General features: G+C 48.4%; 1 protein-coding gene and 1 long non-coding RNA gene across 3 annotated transcripts in view; one reads left to right on the forward strand and one right to left on the reverse strand.

Annotated features, from left to right (window-relative positions):
* LOC135920795 (uncharacterized) lies at positions 1 to 13,611 on the reverse strand. The gene is made up of 2 exons (XR_010570312.1): positions 13,472 to 13,611; positions 1 to 581 (listed from the first exon to the last, which is right to left on the reverse strand). It is a non-coding gene; the product is annotated as an uncharacterized lncRNA (long non-coding RNA).
* LOC135920794 (cysteine-rich and transmembrane domain-containing protein 1-like) overlaps positions 6,964 to 13,761 on the forward strand; it is a 23,660-nt gene continuing 16,862 nt past the window's right edge. The window contains exon 1 of one of the 2 annotated variants that reach the window (XM_065455053.1): positions 6,964 to 7,121. The gene's annotated coding sequence lies outside the window, so the exon portion shown is untranslated. The remainder of the gene's footprint in view (positions 7,122 to 13,761) is intronic. The other variant, XM_065455055.1, reaches the window with a different exon arrangement.

Here is a 13,761-nt window from a genome sequence, read left to right on the forward strand (position 1 = left end):
TCCAAATTAAACTGACGGTTTTATTTTTCATTAGAGTCTATACGTGCTGCAAAAGCAGGTTCGTGGCAAAAAATAAAAGCGAAATAAACATACCGGGAAGCGACTCACGTGTAGAGAAAAGACAAAACCGATGCGTTAAAGAAAGTAAATGTACCACTCCTAGGGGGGAGGAAAGAGATAAGGAGAAGGCAGGGAGGTTAACCAGAATAACGTCCGGTTTGCTACCCTACACCGGGGGAATGGGAAAGGGGATAACAAAGATAACAGGGAAAGAGAGGAGGGAAGGAAAGAAGGAAATTGCGGTGAGTTCGCTGACGTGTGTGGGCTTACAGAAATTTCATTAATAGTCACAGATGGTCGCACAAGCCCGTCGTCCTTAAGTAGCACAAAAGTGCCTTCACCGCTTTATGGGCCGACGGGCGATGGGGGCGCTGTTCCAACAGCACCTGCACAGAAAGCGGCCGATTGTCCAGTTTTTGAAAGGCTTTGGCAAGTTCTTGTCTCTCAGGGGTGTATCGTGGACAGTGGCACAGCAGGTGGTCGATGTTCTCCTAAATGAGCCGAATTGGCAACCGGGACGTCTGCACAGAAACAAAAAAAGATTTTAAAAAATCCACGCAGAACCTTCTCTGGGATTTATCTGAATGATGCGCAGCATTTCATAGTGCCGATAGGATATTTCGTGGTAGCATGCTGGTGTGTTTCATACCATTGCGGAATTTGCGAAACAATTCTACTATCAGACATGTCACAGGGGGGGGGGGGGGGGGTCTCGGGAACCTAAATATTCCGTTACTTTGACATGGTATAAAAATCGCCGGAGTTGCACTTGTGAGATCTGCACGAGATGGCGTATAAAATAGGCGAGTAGAAGCAATGTTAACTTGGGGTATGGACAGCCCGCAGTGGATGTGGACGGGAGATGAAATGACCAGGGAGATGTAGCAAATGAAGGAAATATATGCAACATTAATTAGGTGCACTGAACCATTATGCACCGTGATCGCAACCGTGGTCGGGCGGCGGCTACGTCTGGCGCGGCGGCGCGGCCCGTGACTTGAAAGCGATCTGCCAAAGCGGCAGAGTGTGGCATGTGCTGAGAGCTCCTTGAGCGCTGTGTTTTCGCCGCTTCGTTGGCGTTGAGGCGAGAGGCAGCACGCAAGTGAATTCGCTCGCTGCCGCGGCCGCTATGTTGAAAGCGATCGTGTTACGGGACGGACGGAGGGACGGTTTTTTCGTTGGGTAAGAAATGCTTGCGCATTAAAAACCATCAGATTTTAGTGTGCCCTTATTATGCATGAATTGGTAAGCTGCCGCCTATAGAGGACGCGTTCGAATAGGTCTCCTTCTGCAGCTACGCAGTACTGAGCCCGCTTTATCACATTTTCTGTGGCTTTCTTGATGACCGATGCTGGAATTCTACGGCAGACATCCGTTATCCTTGCCTTGAGCTCATCTGATGTCCGTATCGATCATGTAAACACAATCTTTCAGATAACCCCCAAGAAAGAAATAAAGTGGAGAGAGGTCAGGTCAATTTACAGGCCCATGCCTTCCAATCTATTGCGCATGAAAAGTTGCATCCAGCCAGTGTCGTGCTCGGCTGCTGCTGTGTGCTGGCGCCCCATCTTGCTGATACCGCAGAAGTGGATGACGTGACAGCGGGACTTCGCTGAGAAACTCATCCATCACTCCTTCAATGATTTCGTTCACGTAACGCTGTCCAGTCAGTGTGTGATCGAAGAAGATGGGACCGGTTATAGCACCGCGGTAAATTCCGAACCACACGTTGAACGACCGCTGGCACTGGTGCCGGGTGCGCTTTACCCAGTGTGGACTGGAGTCACTCCAATAGTGCGCATTACGCAAGTTTATCACACCGTTTCTGCAGAAATTGGCTTAATCTGTGCACATGATGTTACTCAATAATTCCCGTGACTCATCGGCTTTTGTGAGGACCCAATTCGAGAAATCTAGACGATTCTGCAGGTCCCTGTCTTCCGAACATTGGTGCAGGTTAAAGCGGTACGGGGAAAGGCCGACTCATTTAGAATCCTTCAAACTGATGACTTCGAAATTGGGCGGCCACATCCTCGCATACTGGCATGTGGGTATGAGACCATAAATGCTAGAACATCTGTGCATAGGCTAGGACTCAAAGATGGAGTCCTTCGCCGCTGTTTCTGTACGCTGCCTGTTTGTCTCAGGTTTTCATCATTTCCGATGATAGTTGATGCGTTTGGTCTACCGCCACACTTCCATGACTGATATATATTTGCGGCCTTCCTCTTGCTGCCATTTGCAGCTTGCAAGGCAATGGTCATGTTTTGGTTCTCATTTGAGAAAGACATGACGGCTGAAACAAAAAATAAAAAACGCACCTTTAAACTTTTGAACTAACGTTGTCAGTTCGCTTTTGTGGTGATAGGTTTTATGGCAAAAAAAAGAAAGAAAGAAACTATCCATGCACTTTATTTAAGATAAGACAATAGCTATTGCAGCCTGTTTCCAACTAACACCAAATGCGACGTGTAACTTCAGCCGGGGCGCGGCAGATGAGGAACTAGCTCGATCACTATGTTTCCTTTATTTCCTTTATTTTGTTCTGGCTAACTCAGAGGGAGCTTGTTTGAGGGCCCTGCTTTATGATGCGGGTGGGAGCGCAGTCACGGGGTATATTTCACGTTTCTCGGGGTTTATTTATCAGTTGGAAAAAAATTGTACACTATTAGTACGTCGCTGAAAATACCGCAATTAGGTGTCCCTTGGCTGCGCCTACAAATGCCTAAGTGAGAGATTGATAATTAGGATAGCATGCCTCGAGTTAGATAATTAATTACAATTACCTAATTAAATCTCAGTAATGAAGAAATACTGGCAGCCACTCCACTGTACCGGTAACAATATGCACTAGGTTTCCTTCGAGTTACCCAATCGCTCCTTTTTAAATCTGGATGCATGATGGTTAATTGGGACATCCTGTATATATTTCTGACGTGTGCGTGCAAGTGACGATGCTTCCATCCCAAATAAATGTTGTAAATTATTAGAAGACTTTTTTTATTTTTTCATGAGTCGTTAGCATTGCTTACTGGAAAGAGAAGCAATACTGAGACACATATCATTCACGTGCATTTAACACGCCGTTGGTAAAAGACTCTGCCGAAGGGGTCGCTGAAGTCTGAATGTTCTTTTCATGGTCAAGAAAGCACGCAAAGCAATTTGAAGAGAGGTGAACATCTAGCAACATATTCATTCTCTAACCATCCATACTTTTAGAAATAATTTTTAATTGGCTACCTACTTCCCTTTCAAAAATATAATAAACAATGTCCTTTGTGGATATTTAAATATATTGTGTATGTGCATGGTGTTTACAGTGAAAATTTAAAACAATGTTGAAGGGAGAAAATGCGGACAAGGCAGCCGCCGCTTGGGTGCTTCTATTGCATTTGTCCTCGTATTGTCAGAATTTGTTGAAATAAAGCGAAAGTATGAATTAAAAGCCATGCACCTCCGGAGCAGCAATGATGCAGTAAGGTATTAGTCAAAATAAAACTTTAAGTGAAAAGGTCGCGTCAAGTCAAAAGAAACCTCAAATGATGTGGGTGACAAAACTCTGGTAATTACATTTTAGACGTGTGTGTAGGGGGGGGGGGGAAGGGGGGTTGGTAGGCTTCGGCATCGCCGGGGGGTGTGGAGTGGGGCTCTGCCTTTTCTGGAAAACTCCGGAGGGGGCTCAGACCCCTCCCCCCCCCCCCCTCTTCGTAGTCGGCGCCAATGATGAGCAGTCTTTGCACCAGAAGCATCACTGCATAAAGTTAGCTTCGCCGCAGTACAGTTCGTTATGTGCTGAAACATATTTAAAGCGGAAAGGTTCAATTATGAAAAAACAAAAAAGTATGCCGACACGCTCAACTGTGGACTCAACCAAACCAGCTAAACCATTTGCTCCAGCTAACACAGTAGCGGCCATGCAGAAGAGCTCGCACGTGCGCGATGAGCTCACACCCAACGCGCTTGGCGCTCCAGCCAACCATGTGCGACGTCCAATATGGAGCAAGAGTGCCTGGACTTTGATGCAAAGCGGCTTCTCGACAGGCGAATTGATGTCGTGGTTGATAATTCAGTTATACGCGAACGAGCTTGTGAGGAAACACCCTGAGTTCTGTGCTCTCCATGTGGCATACAAAATGACATCGACTGACGTATATGGATGCCGGCACGGCATTATGATTAGCTAATCATGCCGGCAAGACACGGTACGGCAATTAACTTAACTAATCTGGATTGATCGCGATCGAAAATTGCGCCGTGTGACACCAGTATTAGACTTTTACCCTTAACTATACTCATTTTTTTTCAGCTTCGATATACGTGTCGACACACTGGACACGTTGATATTACTGCAAGTTCTCGCTCAAATCACTTGAGAGTGTCCTCATTCTCCAAGTATCCTATCCACTGCCCGTTTTCTTGCATTTTTGAAAAATGTTTCCGCTCGATCTCATCTTCCTCACAATGTTCGTCCGTTGAGACTAACGATGCTCCTTGCACACGACTAGCCATGTCGTTCACTCGGTTTCAAATGACCATTGTAATTCATCGGTATAATTTGTGTACCTAATGTGTGGAGGAGTGCGCATAAAAGGATGAAGATGAACACCCGAAAACTGGACCGCCAAAGGGAACTCGACCTTTGCCGAGAGCGCATCTGTGTAAAATATACGAAAGTCGGGCGGAAAATCTTCCGGCCTGTCTCTTATTTGGTTAATCTTTCCCGAACTCTTCTTTCCGGAAGCCCGAAGCAATCTGTTTGCCGGCAGGTCAACCATGTCTCTTGGCAACTGAGATGTCGATCAGTCTCATATTCATGCAACCCTTGACTCGACCCTTGCCATGACGATTATGCTGGCCTCTCATATGATGAGGCATTGCTCCTCCAGTCAAAAGCTATTCTGTGTTGATTTAATAATCCTGAACACTGGTATATTTTTTTAAATTATGGGGTTTTTACGTGCCAAAACCACTTTCTGATTATGAGGCACGTCGTAGTGGGGGACTCCGGAAACTTCGATCACCTGGGGTTCTTTAACGTGCACCTAAATCTAAGTACCATGGGTGTTTTCGCATTTCGCCCCCATCGAGATGCGGCCGCCGTGGCCGGGATTCGATCCCGCGACCTCGTGCTCAGCAGCCCAACACCATAGCCACTGAGCAACCACGGCGGGTACTGATATATTCTGTAAAGTTATACAGGTTGCCCCAGGTAACTTTAGACAGAGTTTAAAAATATACAAATGCCACAAAGCTGGACATAACAAAGGTAATGTTTTCCGTCGCTTGGAGATGCTCCAACTATTTTTTCATCCTGCCTAATTAGATAATTAGCCGTGGTTAATTATTCAGTTTCTCAAATATTATAATTAGATGAAAAGTGTCAATCATAAAATTGTAGAGCGACATGAAAACTCCCGATACAGCTTTCTGTTGCTCAATACGTGCTACATAAAAGCCTTTTTCCAAGTGGGCAAGAAGCCCGCAAGTGCACGCAAAATGGCCGCGCGACTGGCCGCTCGAGGCACTTTGCGTGTACTCGCGGGCTTTTATGTAGCACGTATTGAGCAACAGAAAGCTGTACCGGGAGTTCTTCATGTCGCTCTATTATTTTATCATTGACACTTTTCATCTAATTATAATATTGGAGCAGTTGATTGATTAAGACTAATTATCTTGTTAGGCGGAATGAAAAACATAGTTTGAGTATCTCCAAGCAACGGCAAACAACATTACCTTTGTTCTGTCGAGCTAAGTGGCTTTTGCACATTTTTAAACTCTGGATCAAGCTTCTTTGAGAAATTTCTGCATGTTGTTTATTGGGAAGCTCGCAACAACATCGCCATGGACTGTGCGCTAATTCGACGACGTACAATGCTTTTGCTTTTGCTAACGGAATAAGTATGACGCCAGAACAGTTCACAATGCAGTTGGTCACTTAAAGGCGCAAAGGCGATATATATGTCGTTGTAACCTCATATTCCCATTATACCCTGATTTAAAAATCGTTGTTTGCTGTCGAAACCAGAGATGGACGCATTGCAGTCAATTTGCTCCGGGAGCTTCCCTACTTCTTATTTCGCAATAGAACTGACGACGTTAGTGAAGCACACTCATGGCGCTATGTAAACAGAACACTGATATAACCCAATGCATCTACAGTAACGTCTGTCCTCGCCATCCGTGTTGCCTCTCCACGCTAAGGGCAATTATTCTGCGCATTCCTTTAATTTAAAACACCCGCGCATGCAAACGTCACGTAGACGTTGGAATGCGTAACTTCCGGTTAGTCATGGCCATCTTTTTCTCGTTTTTGTTTGGCTTCTTCTTCTCTCGACTTCAAGGGTGTGCGCCGAAAACCGTCTCCCATTCCTACGATGGCTGAACCGCCCTGACTGCAGCTCCCGTAGACACTAGCGCCAGAATTCCCTGTAGTAATTAGTGCAAGAAACTCTATGCTCTCAAGTGCCCATGGCTGCTTCGCGCGTGGCCTTGACTCGCGGCTCTCGCAAACAGGTGTGGTCGTTCGTGAGTGGGAGCGTTGCCTCGAGGGACTGCTTCTCATGGCATGTAAAGAAATTGCGTCGCGTTTACGACTCTCATAGGACAAATGCTGATCAATGGTCGAAAAAAAAAATGTGGGCCATGGTGGGGGAAGGGCTCTTGCCAAGTGGTCTCCTCACAACAACGCGCTCGCGATCATGCAGGCGAGGTTTTCGCTCAGCGCGCGCAAGTGCCATCGGCCGAATCATCTTTTGCGTAGCGAACCTAGCAGGTCGGCGGAGTACGCGTACACTTGCGTAGGTGACGCGACGTCAACGTGAAGCGCGACTGATAGCAGCGCTTGCAGCGCTCATGGCAACGACGGTGGGGCCAGTGGGGCACACGTCACCTACGACGTCACGGAGCCGCCGTGAGTCGAGCGCGCTTTGAAAACAGGACGACGAGTTTGCGCTCTGTCGGGCAAGGAGCACACTGCGAGATTCTACAGCTGCGCGCTGACTGGAACGCGTATTCGTCACCCTGCAGAGTGCGCGAGAGGAACTCGATCATCCTCCCAAGTGGTGAGTCGATGGTTCGTTGTACGCTGCTCGGATTGCCGTGGCGCTGGTACGGGATGGTGCTCGCTCATGTGTGCTGCTACTATCGTGGTGCTACGACCGCAGTAGTGGTAGTTGCACCGTGTCTCCTTTCTCTCTTCTGTTCATGCAGCTCTACTACTACTACTACTACTACTTTATCCGCTTCCGCGAGTGGACAGGCTTCTCCGGCCGGGTTTATTGCTCTGCCCGGTATGCATTTACGTTGGCCTTTCTTACACGGCTATTTTCGTACACGGGGTACGTTTTTGTCAAAAGTTCCGAAACCGTCGGCACTAGTGACAAGATCAGTCGCCGGGTCCTGTTACAGGGCTCCTGTAGCACGCCTGACATTAAAGTTAGAGAGAGCGTTTACAATTCGAACGGCGCCAAGACTGGAATTGGGCAACGGGAGAGATAAGGCCGTTGCTGTCCTCGTCTCTGTCGCTGTCTGCGTCTTCGCATTGTTAATTGCAATCGTGTCCTACCACGATACCGCGTGAGTTCCGTCGTGTTCTCCTTCGTCGCCCAAGTATGGCCTTCACGCCACTAATTGCAAGCACTTCCCACCAACTTGTCCAAACCTGCAATTTGCTCAGGAGAGTGCGGAGTACTGTATCTCAGTATCCAACGTTCCGTAGTGACAAAAGTTATAAAAGGGATGCCAAGAGTGCAGCAGGCCAAAAAGGCATCCCGACGACAGGTTCAGCCAGGCTTGGTGTAGGTTCGGAACGTTGGTAGCTAGACTACGCGCGGCCTTACTTATCGCGGAACTTTCGCCTTCGAGGCGAGCACGCTCAGAGACGCTATTTAGCATGATTATCTGCGCTTTGAAATGCCATAATGACTTCTTTCTTTTTTGATCTCATGGTGCTTGTCAGGAGCCTACACCTGCGGACACAATCTTTGGGGACTGCAGTGCTCGCTTTAAGCAACGAAATGAGCCAGAGGGTCAGTTCAGGACGAAAAAAAAAGAGAGGCTTGTTCTCTATTACACACACTGCGAAATAATCGGTGACGCCAGCGCAGGTCCTCATACCGACGACTATACTTATTTCACACTTATTTGACAGGCGTGATTGTGAGGGACGAAGGATACGAGGGAAAGGGAGTAGGAACATGAGAGTGCCTGTTAGTGGATATGAGTACGAACGTCGTGCCGGTGAGTGTAAGTAGGCATGTGACTGTACGAACGTGAGTGAATGCTAGTGAGTGTCAGTGGACGTGAGTATGAGCGTCAGTGAGTTCCTGGTAGTGTGAGTAGGTGTGGACGCGACGCGGGGTGAGCGCTCATGACATGCGGTGATAGTGAGCAGGTGGCCTCGCACCTCTGGACATAGATTTCACAGTTCATCTGTAGTCGAATAAAGCACCATGAAGTGTGTATTTCATTGGTGCTAGTGAGAAACTAAACTTGATGAGTGAAGTCGGAAAGCGGGAGAGAGGGTAGACTTGTACGTGAGTGGCTACTGGGCAAATACTGGGCCACAGCGACAGGCAAGTGATTGTGACCGTTAGTATCACAATTTCTAAATTTCCGCTCCAGCTCTGCGTCAGTGATGCTCGGAGCTACTTAACTTCATGCGCTCGAAACACCAAAGATTCAACCTGACATATTTTGGGACCTTTCCCTGCAAGAACACCGTGAAATGTGTAACTTCACACTGACGTCATTGGCCGCAGTATTTGGTCGCGAAAATCAGCTTTTTCTTCGCTAACAGTCAACCGTTTTTCGTCAGAGAAACGCTAGATTTTTGTAAGACTACCAGCATAATCTGATGAAGTGTCTCCCACTATAGTGTCACTGCAAGGACTCGCAGCTGCAGCGTCTGATTGTAGCAGGCGAGAGAATAGGCGTAGGAGGCGCCCGAGCACATGTTGTCTTTGTGGGCGCTGAGGAGTCCCTCCTCACTACACCCCTGCACGACTTCGTGGCAGAAAGCGATAGGGAGACTATTGCAAGCAGGAATATAAGGGCAGAAGTTGCCAGCCGCACGCGGGAGCTATAAACCGGGACAGTGCTTTTTGAAAAGGCATCAGTACGTCGAGTGGTGCAAAAGCACATCTTGTTAACAAATTATTTAACTAACTAACTAACTAACTAACTAACTAACTAACTAACTAACTAACTAACTAACTAACTAACTAACTAACTAACTAACTAACTAACTAACTAATGCCCACAGTAGCCGTAATAAAAGGCGTCCGTGCCAAGGAACGGAGTTTATTTCAGAGGGACTTGCGCGCGGCGCAATCCGGTTGTTCTCTGCGTCTCAGGAGCAGCCGCGGGAGAGTCGAGACGGGGAGTGCGTCGCTGGCAGCTGGTGCGAGAGGAAAGAAGGGGGTCTCGCAGACGTAGCAGTCTCGTAGAGATAACCCTAACTTGCGGGTAGATTTTGACTGCGCAAGTCTGTTTAGAAAGAGCGAGGCCCTGGAAGCTCGAGAGTGCTCCCGTGCTGTGCGACCGTCGCTGCACTTGTGTGTTGCATTGGCGACAGCGATATCAGTCAGCAAACGCTTCGACCAGGCCACTGCAGGATGTCTCTGCGAGTACAGCGTCTGTGCAAACATTGCTGGTTCCCTGAAGGGAACATAATGTTTTTTTTTTGCTGCGAGTTAAAACACACATAAAAGAAAGACACATAGACGACGACGACGACGACGACGACGATGACGACAAAAAAAAAAAGTATTTTAGCAAGCACCAACTAGGCCGACAAGCAGTTCTGCTGAACAATAGACTCCTGCTGTGGTGATTGGTTGTCAGAGCGCGGTTCAATGCATCTGCATTCTGTGTATGTTGTGCGCCGTGCATCATTCCGGGCGCGTGCACCTCTTGTTTGTGCATAGAGGCGCGCCAGCTGTACATCGCTTTCGGCAGCCGTCTGGAGGAGGAGCGCGTGCGAACGATGCATGCGTGTTTGCCTTTCATGCAGGGTGGAGTCCAGAAACGAGCCGGATAGAAGCCGTTGTGAATGGGTGAAGGCTCACAGTCATCAGGCTTGAAATAAACACCTTTACATCATGCTATTCAGTTGTCTGCCTGACCCGGGTACGCAAGCACGTTACTGTCGAGTGCGGACATTCTCCGCTTCTTTGTGGTGGCATGTACATCGCCACGTGGAAAATGTGAACGTCATCCGAATGGACTATAACGTCCATTCGGATGACGTATGTGTTGACAAGGGCATCCGCCAAAGAAAATAAAAGAGTGCCTTTACCCTCACGCAAAATGGAGCTATATATAAAGAACGCTACCCTGGGAGCGAGATAGCTTTGGAGCTATCTTTATTGGTAATTGAGGCTGTCCTGGGCTGACTACATATTTATCTCACCTTCATGGCAATAAACGTGCAGTGAACACTCAGGTTCCTGACGCATGTGGCAATTTACTTGTTGCTGTCGGAATGAGGGCAGAAGGGAGGAATTGCTGGTGCGCCGCAACGCACGGTGTGTGTTCAGACGCCGGTGGTGTCATGTTTTGTGATGATGTGTTTGACCAAACAGCCACAGCTCTTATACGACCGACTGTATATGCTCTGCATGGCATAAACACGCTGTTGTTCCCGAATACACTTTCCGGTATTTCGATATAATGCAGGTTCTTTAATACGATTGCGCTATAAGTTTTTTTTTATAACTCTGACAATCTTGTACAATACAAGCAAGTGTACTGCACTATACACGAGCTCTCGACATATCGTTTCGTGAAACCGGTAACGCCCCCCCCCCCTCTTTCTTAATCAATAGCCGTATTATAATAGTTAAAACCGATCCCCTGTTATACGTATTAGTCACGTAACGCTTTCAAATGGCTCTCGAGTGCACGGTTAACGAACTTAAGGAGTCGCCCTATATCACCAGTTACTTCACGCCTTTCATCGCCACGAGGTACATACTTCGCTTTCCGAAGACGAGATAGCCTGGAAAGCCTCCGGTGCATGTGCAGCTCTGCCATTGTAAACCTTCATTCGTATTATTCTTAATATAACTCAATTTAAGCCCCTTTGATGTAATCTATAGTTCTCGTAGTAGTTGACAGACCCGTATCCAGCATGAGTCTGCATATCGAACAGACCAAAATCGAGGCCGCGCAAATAGCTCATCTACGACCTTATGATTCGGTTTTGGTTTGCAAATAACAAGGGGGAATATTGTATTTTTTTTTACAGCGAAACTGTATCTGGCTAGACGATTGGTCCGTCCGTCTGTCGCCTGTACGCTGAAAACTCATCCGGCGCAAACACATGCGCATACCCGAAAAAAAAAAATAGAGAGAGGCGCGCGATTGGCTGCGCCAGTAGTGACGTCGATGCTCTCCGTCGCAGCCGAGCGTGCGCGCAGCAGTTTCTCTCCAGCTCCGAAATGGGCAGGCCACGCGCCATACGTCCTCCTGAGGAGCAGGCAGCTTTCGATCAGCAACGTCACAAGCAGAACCGGGAACGAGCTCTTCTACGCCGTGCCGATGCTGCAGCCCGGGCACAATAACAGGCTCGTGCTGCCGGCCGCGAGCAGCAACTGCCTACCGAGAATCTAGCAGCCTACCAAGCCGTCATTTAATGAACCGTCGGGATGAACCCAGTGATAAACAACGAGGCCGCGCGTTTCGGCTTCGCTGGTTAACCATCGGTACGGAGTGCTTGGGTGATGATTTTTTCTTCTTTATTGTGAGAGAGAAGAAAATTTAGGTATTTTGACCAGAGTGTGCCTGTTTGGCTACCCAACACGACGGGAAGATAGAGAATCGGTGTGCATGCTTGTTGGCCGTCGAAAGAAGGGCAGTGAACCAGAAGGTGCTCTATAGTTTCCTATAAGCACCTTTGGCCATTCCGACCAGCGTTTTTGAATGTGAGTTCCAATCTCAAGTGACACAGGGAAGTTGTTTCACGAGAAGTGCCAGACGAAGGCGCAACTGGGAGTCGAAAGAACGCAAGCATGAGTTGGTGAAACTGCTTGTCCTGTCTCCCCTTTTTGTGGTCTCTTCTGCTTGCACAATTCGCCATGAACGTTTACCAACTGACCAGTTTTCTATGTTGTTGGCGTCATTCATCTGTCGAAGCATAAGGCAACTAACTATACTGAGCAAATGAGTAAAATTGTCGCGTCGCGTCCGTTGTCGACAGCGGTATATAGACATGCATTGATCTTGTTGGTCAGGGGAGTGCGCAGCTTTACCTTCGCTGCCGTTGCCGATTAGTCCGCAGTGAGTCATTGAAGTAAAATTTCGCGTTCGTTCTCGGCACCTTGGAGCAGGGCTCGTGAGAACAATGAAGCATGCAAGGCAAACCGCACGTGTGCTGGACGGCGTATAGTGGTAGGCGGAAGGTCCCCTTTTACGTGCACCTGAATCTCAGTACGAGGTTGCCTTTGCATTTTGCCCTCATTGGAACGCGGTCGTTGCATTCGAGAATCAGACCTTCTACCTTACTCTCGGCAGCAAACTGCCTTAGCCACTGAGTCGCCGCCACGTGTCGTACTGAGTAAACAGATGTACAGATGAATGACAGTCAGCAGCCGGGCCCACTACTTACATTACTGTTCTCTCCTGTTTATGGGATGATTTACACGCATTTCAGGGTCACCTGACGTCAAGGTCAAGGGATCCTTATCGCGAGACTTCTGTGGCACCCTCTTATGGAAGTAGATTCGTGGTCGCTTGCATATGCTTCAAAATCACGTCTGCCCGTCGAATATCTACTTCGACAGACCAAAACTGGTAGCCTATGAAAGAAAATTTGCCACTGCAATCTACTGTCAAAGAGTGGCCGGACGACTGTGTTCTTAGAATGTAAAAGTCGAAACTCCTATGGTGGTTGCTTTGCTGGTATGGAATCCTCTTGGAAAGTTTAGCATATATGCACCAAAGATGTCACATAGTTTAAGCGAATTCGCATGGTGACGGCGCCCAACTCAAATCATGTGTGTTATATGTCAAGAGAACAACCGCCGGTTCCAGCCGCAACAGTTGCTTATGTTGCCAGTTACACAAATTCCGACGTCAGCGTTTAGTGCCGTTGATGTAGGTAGTCGAGACGGGGTGTGAAGATTGGTCTTCGGGCTGGAAATACAGAGCCACAGGAGCTGAAATGTCAGGCATGTGTTGTAGGATGAGGAAGAGCGAAGAGCTTGCTCTACATGCACTTGCGAAGCAAAATGTCCGTCTGGTAAGACTGATTTGCCGTCGAGAGCAAGAGCTCTCATCACTTTCCAGAAAGTTAGACTATAAAGGCAAGAGCCGTGCACATCAAGAGTAGCAAGAGCCGTGCACATCGCCCGTGGTCAGACCCAGTCTCACGGGACGTTACCTGTATGCATTTGACAAAGGGCGTACTTGCCTCACCAGCGAGCCGCCCTTTCTCCGGGGCCGAAATAACTCGGTGCACTTCGGAGCGCGCTGGCCACGTACCCCCGCGGCTGGCTGGGCGCTTCGAAAAGGACGGTGGCGAGCGCGTGCCCAGCCTCGCAGGAGTGCCCCGATGCACGCTGGCCCCGATGGCGCCGTGCTGCTCACGCCCACCGGGTCGCTTGCGCGCGCTGCGCCATCCGTTCTATTTCCAAACGGGGTCTCCGTCGCCATCCGAGCCAAGGCGTTTGTCCCAGGGCGGAACGAAAAACAACATCCAGA

The sequence above is a fragment of the Dermacentor albipictus genome, chromosome 1, assembly GCF_038994185.2.
Source record: "Dermacentor albipictus isolate Rhodes 1998 colony chromosome 1, USDA_Dalb.pri_finalv2, whole genome shotgun sequence".
Classification (NCBI taxonomy): domain Eukaryota; kingdom Metazoa; phylum Arthropoda; class Arachnida; order Ixodida; family Ixodidae; genus Dermacentor; species Dermacentor albipictus.